Source organism: Oncorhynchus clarkii, chromosome 27 (assembly GCF_045791955.1).
Source record: "Oncorhynchus clarkii lewisi isolate Uvic-CL-2024 chromosome 27, UVic_Ocla_1.0, whole genome shotgun sequence".
NCBI lineage: Eukaryota > Metazoa > Chordata > Actinopteri > Salmoniformes > Salmonidae > Oncorhynchus > Oncorhynchus clarkii.
This window is the reverse complement of record NC_092173.1, coordinates 43,708,386-43,721,201: the sequence shown is the minus strand read 5'-3', so window position 1 is coordinate 43,721,201 and position 12,816 is coordinate 43,708,386. Positions and strand designations below refer to the sequence as shown.

Genomic DNA, 12,816 nt, shown 5'->3' with positions numbered 1-12,816 from the left:
AACCTCTACTGAACTGACATAACTAGAGAAGAAGACTGTAGGTACCATGAACCTCTACTGAACTGACATGAAGAGAAGAAGACTGTAGGTACCATGAACCTCTACTGAACTGACATAACTAGAGAAGAAGACTGTAGGTACCATGAACCTCTACTGAACTGACATAACTAGAGAAGAAGACTGTAGGTACCATGAACCTCTACTGAACTGACATAACTAGAGAAGAAGACTGTAGGTACCATGAACCTCTACTGAACTGACATAACTAGAGAAGAAGACTGTAGGTACCATGAACCTCTACTGAACTGACATAACTAGAGAAGAAGACTGTAGGTACCATGAACCTCTACTGAACTGACATAACTAGAGAAGAAGACTGTAGGTACCATGAACCTCTACTGAACTGACATAACTAGAGAAGAAGACTGTAGGTACCATGAACCTCTACTGAACTGACATAACTAGAGAAGAAGACTGTAGGTACCATGAACCTCTACTGAACTGACATGAAGAGAAGAAGACTGTAGGTACCATGAACCTCTACTGAGCTGACATAACTAGAGAAGAAGACTGTAGGTACCATGAACCTCTACTGAACTGACATAACTAGAGAAGAAGACTGTAGGTACCATGAACCTCTACTGAACTGACATAACTAGAGAAGAAGACTGTAGGTACCATGAACCTCTACTGAACTGACATAACTAGAGAAGAAGACTGTAGGTACCATGAACCTCTACTGAACTGACATGAAGAGAAGAAGACTGTAGGTACCATGAACCTCTACTGAACTGACATAACTAGAGAAGAAGACTGTAGGTACCATGAACCTCTACTGAACTGACATAACTAGAGAAGAAGACTGTAGGTACCATGAACCTCTACTGAACTGACATAACTAGAGAAGAAGAGTGTAGGTACCATGAACCTCTACTGAACTGACATAACTAGAGAAGAAGACTGTAGGTACCATGAACCTCTACTGAACTGACATAACTAGAGAAGAAGACTGTAGGTACCATGAACCTCTACTGAACTGACATAACTAGAGAAGAAGAGTGTAGGTACCATGAACCTATACTGAACTGACATAACTAGAGAAGAAGACTGTAGGTACCATGAACCTCTACTGAACTGACATAACTAGAGAAGAAGAGTGTAGGTACCATGAACCTCTACTGAACTGACATAACTAGAGAAGAAGAGTGTAGGTACCATGAACCTCTACTGAACTGACATAACTAGAGAAGAAGACTGTAGGTACCATGAACCTCTACTGAACTGACATAACTAGAGAAGAAGACTGTAGGTACCATGAACCTCTACTGAACTGACATAACTAGAGAAGAAGACTGTAGGTACCATGAACCTCTACTGAACTGACATAACTAGAGAAGAAGAGTGTAGGTACCATGAACCTCTACTGAACTGACATAACTAGAGAAGAAGACTGTAGGTACCATGAACCTATACTGAACTGACATAACTAGAGAAGAAGACTGTAGGTACCATGAACCTCTACTGAACTGACATAACTAGAGAAGAAGACTGTAGGTACCATGAACCTCTACTGAACTGACATAACTAGAGAAGAAGACTGTAGGTACCATGAACCTCTACTGAACTGACATAACTAGAGAAGAAGACTGTAGGTACCATGAACCTCTACTGAACTGACATAACTAGAGAAGAAGAGTGTAGGTACCATGAACCTCTACTGAACTGACATAACTAGAGAAGAAGACTGTAGGTACCATGAACCTCTACTGAACTGACATAACTAGAGAAGAAGACTGTAGGTACCATGAACCTCTACTGAACTGACATAACTAGAGAAGAAGACTGTAGGTACCATGAACCTCTACTGAACTGACATAACTAGAGAAGAAGAGTGTAGGTACCATGAACCTCTACTGAACTGACATAACTAGAGAAGAAGACTGTAGGTACCATGAACCTCTACTGAACTGACATAACTAGAGAAGAAGACTGTAGGTACCATGAACCTCTACTGAACTGACATAACTAGAGAAGAAGACTGTAGGTACCATGAACCTCTACTGAACTGACATAACTAGAGAAGAAGACTGTAAGTACCATGAACCTCTACTGAACTAATCTTATCTGAACATTTAAACTTTTGTATATTTGATGCTCAGTGGTGTAGCTTTCAGATAAAGAGAGAGAGAGAGAGGGAGAGAGAGGGAGAGAGAGAGCGACAGAGAGAGAGAGGGAGAGAGAGGGAGAGAGAGAGCGACAGAGAGAGAGAGAGAGAGAGAGGGAGGGAGAGAGAGAGAGAGAACACACCAGATTACACAGCAGCTATAACCATTACAGAGGATATTAGAATTTACAGTGGCCAGGAAGGTTTGGGAGGGGGAGTAGAAACAGGACAGCCAGAGGAGAGAGGAGAGATAATGAAGAATAGCAAAAACAAACAGAAAGAGCAGAGATAATGAGGGATAGCAGAAACAAACAGCCAAAGGAGAGATAATGAAGGATAGTAGAAACAAACTGCCATATGAGAGATAATGAAGGATAGTAGAAACAAACAGCCAGAGGAGAGATAATGAAGGATACCAGAAACAAACTGTTGGAGATTCTCTGATCCATCTCTACGCAGACGACACCATTCTGTATACTTCAGCCACTTCTTTGGACACTGTGTTAACTAACCTCCAGACGAGCTTCAATGCCATACAACTCTCCTTCTGTGGCCTCCAACTGTTCTTAAATGCAAGTAAAACTAAATGCATGCTCTTCAACCAATCGATGCCCGCACCTGCCCGCCCGTTCAGCATCACTACTCTGGACGGTTCTGACTTAGAATATGTGGACAACTATAAATACCTAGGTGTCTGGTTAGACTGTAAACTCTCCTTCCAGACTCACATTAAACATCTCCAATCCAACATTAAATCTAGAATCGGCTTCCTATTTCTCAACTAAGCATCCTTCACTCATGCTGCCAAACATAGCCTCGTAAAACTGACCATCCTACCAATCCTCGACTTCGGTGATGTCATTTACAAAATAGCCTCCAACACTACTCAGAAAATTGGATGCAGTCTATCACAGAGACATCCGTTTTGTCACCAAAGCCCCATATACTACCCACCATGTCACGCCCTGGCTATAGAGAGGCTTTTATTCTCTATTTTGGTTAGGCCAGGGTGTGACTAGGGTGGACATTCTATGTCATTTTTTCTATGTTTTTGTATTTCTTTGTTTTTGGCCGGGTATGGTTCTCAATCAGGGACAGCTGTCTATCGTTGTCTCTGATTGAGAACCATACTTAGGTAGCTCTTGCCCACATGGGTTTTGTGGGGAGTTGCTTTCTGTTTTGTGTTTTGCACCTGACGGAGCTGTTTCGGTTGTTCTTTTTGTTACTTTGTGTTCAGTTCTATTTAATAAATGACGAACACGTACCACACTGCGCTTTGGTCCTCACCTTCTTCAACCAACGGCCGTGACACACCACTCCGACCTGTACGTTCTCGTTGGCTCGTCCTCGCTACATATGTGTCGCCAAACCCACTGGCTTCTAGGTCATCTATAAGTCTTTGCTAGTTAATGCCCCGTCTTATCTCAGCTCACTGGTCACCATAGCAGCACCCATCCGTAGCATGCGCTCCATCAGGTATATTTCAATGTTCACCCCCAAAGCCAATTCCTCCTTTGGCCGCCTTTCCTTCCAGTTCTCTGCTGCCAATGACTGGAACGAACTGCAAAAGTCACTGAAGTTGGAGACTGATTTCTCCCTCACTAACTTTAAGCATCAGCTGTCAGAGCAGCTTACAGATCATTGCACCGGTACACAGCCCATCTGAAATTAGCCCACCCAACTACCTCATCCCCATATTGTTCTTTTTTTTGCTCCTTTGCACCCCAGTATCTCTACTTGCACATTCATCTTCTGCACATCTGTCACTCCAGTGTTTAATTGCTAAATTATCATTTTTTTGCCACTTTTGCGCCTATTATCGCCTTACCGCCCTAATCTTACTTCATTTGCACACACTGTATGTAGACTTTTCTACTGTGTCATTAACTGTATGTTTGTTTTACTCCATGTGTAACTCTGGGTTGTTGTTTGTGTCGCATTGCTTTGCTTTATCTTGGCCAGGTCACAGTTGTAAATGAGAACTTGTTCTCAACTAGCCTACGTGGTTAAATAAAGGTTAAGAGGAGAGAGGAGAGATAATAGGATAGTAGAAACAAACTGCCAGAGGAGAGATAATAGGATAGTAGAAACAAACTGCCAGAGGAGAGATAATGAAGGATAGCAGAAACAAACTGCCAGAGGAAATATAATAGGATACCAGAAACAAACTGCCAGAGGAGAGATAATGATGGATACCAGAAACAAACTGCCAGAGGAGAGATACTAGGATAGTAGAAACAAACTGCCAGAGGAGAGATAATGATGGATACCAGAAACAAACTGCCAGAGGAGAGATAATGATGGATAGTAGAAACAAACTGCCAGTTAGTTGCACAGTTGATTTTAACTGCCTCGGTCAACGGCAGAACAGCAGAACAGCCACCTTCTCAGCTCAGGTACTCAAACCAGTGACCTTTCGGGTATTGGCCCTACTGTTAGACTACCTGGTACAGTGGAAGCTAAATATCCCCGTATCCTCAAGATCCATCACCATATTTTACTGTAGATATGAGGGACTGTTCTGCATACGGTTCTGTTTTTCAACTCGTAGCCAAGAGCTCTATCTTCATGTCATCTGACCATAGCACCGCTTGTAATCCAAGTGCCAATGCCGTTTGGTAAACTCCAGGCAGTGCTTTAGTAAACACAGGGCGGTGCATTAGTAAACACCAGGCGGTGCTTTAGTAAACACCAGGCGGTGCTTTAGTAAACACCAGGCGGTGCTTTAGTAAACACCAGGCGGTGCTTTAGTAAACACCAGGCGGTGCTTTAGTAAACACCAGGCGGTGCTTTAGTAAACACCAGGCGGTGCTTTAGTAAACACCAGGCGGTGCTTAAGTAAACACCAAGCGGTGCTTTAGTAAACACAAGGCGGTGCTTTAGTAAACACCAGGCGGTGCTTTAGTAAACACCAGGCGGTGCTTTAGTAAACACCAGGCGGTGCTTTAGTAAACACCAGGTGGTGCTATAGTAAAAACAAGGCGGTGCTATAGTAAACACCAGGTGGTGCTATAGTAAACACAAGGCGGTGCTATAGTAAACACAAGGCGGTGCTATAGTAAACATCAGGCGGTGCTTTAGTAAACACCAGGTGGTGCTTTAGTAAACACCAGGCGGTGCATTAGTAAACACCAGGCGGTGCATTAGTAAACACCAGGCGGTGCTATAGTAAACACCAGGCGGTGCATTAGTAAACACAAGGCGGTGCTTTAGTAAACACAAGGCGGTGCTATAGTAAACACCAGGCGGTGCTTTAGTAAACACCAGGCGGTGCATGAGTAAACCCCAGGCGGTGCTATGGTCAGATGAGCCAATAGGGAGCACAGCAAGTGAGCATCAAATGAACCCTGACAGAATAAAGCGCCATTTGTCACGACAGGAACGTAATGTACACTACATTTACTCAGAGTATATCCATTTCAATGAAGCACACCCACTGCATCTCAAATGGCACCCTAATCCCTACAGGGGCCCTGGTAAAAAAAAAAGTAATGCACTATATAGGGAGTAGGGTGCCATTTTGGAGGCAAGCTCTGTTTGCTTGAGAAAAGGATAATTTGTTATTCTCAGCTCTGTTAAATCACTTTCAATAGAGTTGAGCGGGGAAGTCACCTCACACTGTTTGCATTCAACTGTGAATTCCTGGGATTTTAATTAGAAGTTAATTTTGAGTCATTATACAATTGCAAACGATATGTAAATTAGGATCCTCGCAGGTTCCTCACTATTTTGGGTTAAAGGGGCAAGCTGCAGTTCAAACAACACCAGACACTGTATATCACCACCCTGCCATTTTTTTGGTTAACAGCTGAGGGATGGTTTTGGAGAAATCGATGTACCAACTGCAGACTGCCCCTTTAACTGATATACCAATGAGATATTTCCCCAGTATATGTGAGATATATGCACAGATTGACTGAATATCCATATTATTACCTCTCTACTGTTTACACAACTGACTGAATACGCAAGGGTGGGCAAGGGTGGCGGTGAGTCCCTATGGGCCCTGGTCAAAAATAATGCACTATATAGGGAATAGCGTGCCAGTTGCCATGCAACCATACAGTCATTTACGTTAGATATATGAAAAGCACATTACCTGAAACATGAGATGGGATAAAGCCATTTAGGTACATTAAATCAAAAATACAAAAACGTGATGATATTTCTGTTGCGATGTTGAAGTGTTAGCGCTTTTATTTTTGCATAATTACGCCGAGGGAGATTACCTGAGAAGCTTCGTAGCCAGAGCTTTGTAGCCTAGCCAAGACAATTCTCTCTCGCTCTCTCTCTGTGTCTCTCTCTCTCTCTCTCTGTGTGTGTGTGTGTGTGTGTGTGTGTGTGCGTGCGTGCGTGCGTGTGTGTGTGTATGTGATGTAGTCAGGGAATTAAAGACAGTTCTGTCTTTAAGTCTGCAACACCTGTCTCATACAACATTACTGAAGAGGAGTAATTAACTGACGTGAGAAGACTAGAGTGTTTCCCAAATGGAACCCTATTCTATACATAGTGCACTATATACAGTACTACCCACTACTTATGGGGGAAACACAGGGCCATTTCCGATGAAGGCTGTATTAGTAGCTTGGTTACACCTCTTCATCACCAATCACAAGAGACAAATGGATTGGAGGCCTAAACAACCCGATACATGTCATCCATCACATGACATATTCATAAAAAGGCGATTGTGACATAATAATTGGGACATAATGTCATTGGTTGTGTGTTCTGGCACGCTGAGCCTAAGTGACAAGTCACATTACGGCGTGCGAACAGATGTGAACAGATCTCTCGTCTAACATCACAACACTCTTGAGAGCCGCGACTACATCGTGACAAGTTATCAAGGACCCTTCAACTATCTAACAGTGCGAAAAATCTCCCAGTAAGTCTTAAAGAGCAGCCTATTCATACAATAGTGCACTACTTTAGACCAGAGCCCTGCACTACTAGGTGGAGGAGTCATCAGGAGGAGGTGGAGTCATTAGGAGGAGGAGCCATCAGTAACACATCAGGAGGAGGAGTTTTCAGGAGGAGGTGGAGTCATCAGTAACCCATCAAGAGGAGGAGTCATCAGTAACACATCATTAGGAGGAGGAGGAGTCATCAGGAGGAGGAGTCATCAGGAGGAGTCATCAGTAACACATAATCAGGAGGAGGAGTCATCAGGAGGGGGTGGAGTCATCAGGACGAGGAGTCATTAGTAACACATCATCAGGAGGAGGAGTCCTCAGTAACATATCATCAGGAGGAGGAGTCATCAGTAACACTCATTTCAGGAGCATCCACTGTGATTTACAGTGGTAAAATACTGCATTATGTATATATAGTATGTGGACACCACTTAAAATTAGTGGATTTTTAAGCCACACCCGTTGCTGACAGATAAAATCGAGCACACAGCCATGCAATCTCCATAGACAAACATTGGAAGTAGAATGGCCTTACTGAAATGCTCATTGACTTTCAATGTGGCACCGTCATAGGATGCCACCTTTCTAAGTCAATTCGGGGCTGTTTTTCATATTTTGGGCTAGGCACCTTCCAGTGAAAGGGAAATCTTAACGCTACAGCATACAATGACATTCTATACGATTCTGTGCTTCCAACATAGTGGCAACAGTCTGGGGAATAACCTTTCCTGTTTCAGCATGACAATGCCCCCCCGTGCACAAAGCGAGGTCCATACAGAAATGGTTTGTCGAGATCGGTGTGGAAGAATTTGTCTGGTCTGCACAGAGCACTGTGCAAGAGCTACCAAGAAGGAGAGTGATGCTGCATCAGATGACCTGGCCTCCACAATAACCCGACCTCAAACCAAATGAGATTGTCTGGAATTAACTGGACCGCAGAGTGAAGGAAAAGCAGCCAACAAGTGCTCAGCATATGTGGGAACTCCTTCAAGACCGATGGAAAAGCATTCCATGTGAAGCTGGTTGAGAGAATGGGAAGAGTGTAAAAAGCTGCCATCGAGGCAAATGGTGGAAGAAGAATTTGAAGAATCTCAGAAATAAAATATAAATTGATCTGTTTAACACTTTTTTGATTCCATATGTGTTATTTCATAGTTTTGATGCTTTCACTATTATTCAACAATGTAGAAAATAGTAAAAATAAAGATTAACCTTCAATGAATAGGTGTGTCTAAACTTTTGACTGGTACTATATATACTACACTTCAAAAGTTTGGGGTCACTTAGAAATGTCCTTGTTTTTGAAAGAAAAACACATTTTTTGTCCATTAAAATAATATCAAATTGATCAGAAATACAGTGTAGACATTGTTCATGTTGTAAATGACTATTGTATTTTTTTATGGAATATCTACATAGGCGTACAGAGGCCCATTATCAACAACCATCACTCCTGTGTTCCAATGGCACGTTGTGTTAGATAATCCAAGTTTATCATTTTAAAAGGTTATGTTAGCACAGCTGAAAACTGTTGATCTGATTAAAGAAGCATAAAACTGGCCTTCGTTAGACTAGTTGAGTATCTGGAGCATCAGCATTTCTGGGTTTGATTACAGGATCAAAATGGCCAGAAACAAAGTACTTTCTTCTGAAACTCGTCAGTCTATTCTTGTTCTGAGAAATTAAGGCTATTCCATGCGAGGAATTGCCAAGAAACTGAAGATCCCGTACAACGCTGTGTACTACTCCCTTCACAGAACAGCGCAAACTGTCTCTAACCAGAATAGAAAGAGGAGTAGGAGGCACAATTGAGCAAGAGGACAAGTACAATTGGAGCCAATTTCCTCCTACAACAGGACAATGACCCAAAGCACAGCTCCAAACTATGCAAGAACTATTTAGGGAAGAAGCAGTCAGCTGGTATACATACTGTCTATAATGGAGTGGCCAGCACAGTCACCGGATCTCAACCCTATTGTGCTGTTGTGAGAGCAGCTTGACCGTATGGTACGTAAGATGTGCCCATCAAGCCAATCCAATTTGTGGGAGGTGCTTCAGGATGCAGGGGGTGAAATCTTTTCAGATGACCTCAGGAAATTGACCACCAGAATGCCAAAGGTCTGCAAGGCTGTAATTGATGCAAATGGAGGATTCTTTGACGAAAGCAAAGTTTAAAGGACACATTTATTATTTCAATAAAACAATCGCTATTTATAACCTTGTCAACATCTTGACTATATTTCCTATTCATTTTGCAAGTCGTTTCATGCATGTTTTCTTGTAAATGTGATAGTTGAGTTTTTGCTTTGTCATTATGGGGTATTGTGTGTTGATTGACGAGGGGGGGGGACATTTTTTCAATTTTAGAATTAGGCTGTGTATTGACGTTGCCCTCTTTGGGTACAGCAAGCCCATCCCCCTCTCCATGCCTCCCCCTGCCTCCTTCTACTAGTCTGCTGCAGTCAGAGAGAGGTCGTAAATTCCTGAGAAGACCCTGCCTCATGGCCACACAGTATAAGAGAGAGTAAATTTTCATAGAGAACAAGGACATTTCTTCCACCTCACAGAACTTGAAGTCCGAACAAAATTCATGTTCCAGACAAGGTATAAACGATGGGTGAAGAATCCAGCTACGAACTGGTCCGTTTGTTACAACTTGGGGAAGCTCATGGGAGACGGTGTGGCCACATTACCATAAAGCTGTTTATATAATAGCCTCAGATATGAGGTTTACATCTAATTGTTGTATACGATGAATTAGTGAGTATGATACTGTTTGTAAAATTGTGTGATGTGATTTTGGACTGTTTAATGAAGGAAACTCTAATTCCCTTTTGAGTTGAACTAAATCAGAGGACCGTCCCTGAGCCCAGTTTGGCTCAGGCATCCTGAGACAGCCCTTTTCTGCAATTCCGAATAAAACCCAACTTTGAGAAATTATCAGCAGACCATGTTTCTCTCAATCACGGGAGTACAAAGGTTGTAGACCATTGCTGAATCTTTACCACGTGGTTAAACTCTTAGACTATCGATACCGACAGAATAAGAACAAGTCTTTGATATTAATTACTAGTCTGCAGCTAGGAATTCGGTATCATTGAACTCGAAGAACGACAACCGCCGAAACATCCATTCTATAACACATGAATGAATGTCACTCTGAACTATCCCCTCTAACCAAGACAGAGAGAGTGCGAGAGAGAGAGAGAGAGAGAGAGAGAGAGAGAGAGAGAGAGAGAGAGAGAGAAGTAGACAGACGAAACTCTCCAACAGAAACAAACTTTTCAACAGCGATCAAGACGACACACTGAGTGTAAATATATATATTGATTGCAATTGTTCCCGAATGAGTGAGCTTTCATGTGCAAAGGATTGGCATTTCAATTGTTATAATTATCAACTCTGTTGTGACTTCTCAGCTGACTTCCCCTTTTGTCCACCAAGCCACCATACCGGTTCAGCCCACTAGGGCACATTCCCCTATCATTTCTTGTAACCATATTTACCTTGTTTGTTTATGCATTTCTGTGAATTACTTAGTTAGTAATAAATAAATGATTTAAGACAATTGATGTATGGATGACTCATAGTGAAGACTGGGTTCGTGCAGATAACCAACAATTTACGACGTTTGGAATGAGACTAACGTGAAGTAATGTAAATAATTCATTAATTCGAAGACTATTTGATCAGATATGAAAATATCTGAAAAGTTATTTTAGGATATGATAACTTTGTCATCTGAATATTTTCCTTGGTGCCCCGACTTCCTAGTTAATTACAGTTACATGATTAATCAGTCTAACCGCGTAATACTAATTACAGAGAATCTTTGATAAAAACTAAGTCTTCAATTGAATTATGGTAAAGACACGACAGCTGTAACGTAACAAAATTTGGAAAAAGTCAAAGGGTCTGAGTACTTACCGAATACACTGTATATATGGAACACAACCAAAAGTATGTGGCCACCTGCTCGTCGAACATCTCATTCCAATTGGTCGATTAATGTTGGAACATTGCTGCAATAACAGCCTTTACTCTTCTGAGAAGGATTTCCAGTAGATGTTGGAACATTGCTGCTATAACAGCCTCCACTCTTCTGGGAGGGCTTTCCACTAGATGTTGGAACATTGCTGCTATAACAGCCTTTACTCTTCTGAGAAGGATTTCCAGTAGATGTTGGAACATTGCTGCTATAACAGCCTCCACTCTTCTGGGAAGGCTTTCCACTAGATGTTGGAACATTGCTGCTATAACAGCCTCCACTCTTCTGGGAGGGCTTTCCACTAGATGTTGGAACATTGCTGCTATAACAGCCTCCACTCTTCTGGGAAGGCTTTCCACTAGATGTTGGAACATTGCTGCTATAACAGCCTCCACTCTTCTGGGAAGGCTTTCCACTAGATGTTGGAACATTGCTGCTATAACAGCCTCCACTCTTCTGGGAAGGCTTTCCACTAGATGTTGGAACATTGCTGCTATAACAGCCTCCACTCTTCTGGGGGGGCTTTCCACTAGATGTTGGAACATTGCTGCTATAACAGCCTCCACTCTTCTGGGGGGGCTTTCCACTAGATGTTGGAACATTACTGCTATAACAGCCTCCACTCTTCTGGGAAGGCTTTCCACTAGATTTTGTAACATTGCTGCAGAGACTTGACTCGATTCAGCTACAATTGCATTAGTGATGTTGGGCGATTAGGCATGGCTTACATACGGCATTTCAATTCATCCCAAAGGTGTTCGATGTGGTTCAGGTCAGGGCTGTGTGCAGACCAGTCAAGTTCTTTCACACCGACCTCGACAAATCATTTCTGTATGGACCTCGCTTTAAGCACGGTGGCATTGTCATGCTGAAACAGGAAAGGTCCTTCCCCAAACTGTTGCCACAAAGTTGGAAGCACAAAATCATCTAGAATATCATTGTAGTTCACTGGAACTAAGGCCTAGACTGAACCATGAAAAACAGCCCCTAGACCATTATTCCTCCTCCACCAAACTTTACAGTTGGCACTATCAAAACGCAGACCGAACCACCGGCCTAGACCAAACCATGAAAAACAGTGCCGTCCAAAAAAGATGGATCCCAATTAACACCCTATTCCATTATAGTGCACTACCTTTTGACAAGGGCACATAGGTTCCATAGGGTCATAGGGCTCTGGTCAAAAGTAATGGACTATACTGTACACTGTAGGGTTCATTATGATTATTCCAGGAAGTTAATACAGGTTATATTTTTTTTTTTTTTTTTTTTTTTTTTTTTTTTTTTTACCTTTATTTAACCAGGCAAGTCAGTTAAGAACAAATTCTTATTTTCAATGACGGCCTGGGAACAGTGGGTTAACTGCCTGTTCAGGGGCAGAACGACAGATTTGTACCTTGTCAGCTCGGGGGTTTGAACTTGCAACCTTCCGGTTACTAGTCCAACGCTCTAACCACTAGGCTACCCTGCCGCCCCATATAACTGTAGGTTTCATCATCATGTGACTGTGCTAAAGCAGCTATGTAATGCCCGAGGTGGTATTGGTATTCTTGGCTGAATGAGAATAAGAATCATCTTTTTACAAGAATTGAAAATCAATTATTACTAAATAAATCAGAACAGTCCTGACCTACAGCCAGGCCAGCCAACCACCCAATGATTCTCAATCAGTACATAAGCATGGAATAACCTCCTTGGTATTCTAGAGTGAAGCCTAGCCGGCCCTGGTTTCTGAGAGAACTCCCTCT

At 42.4% G+C, this 12,816-nt stretch overlaps 1 protein-coding gene across 1 annotated transcript in view; it reads right to left on the bottom strand.

The window, feature by feature from the left end:
• Positions 1-12,816, bottom strand: part of LOC139385868 (cell adhesion molecule 2b) — a 476,978-nt gene that overhangs the window by 330,176 nt on the left and 133,986 nt on the right. The gene's annotated exons all lie outside the window — the stretch shown is intronic.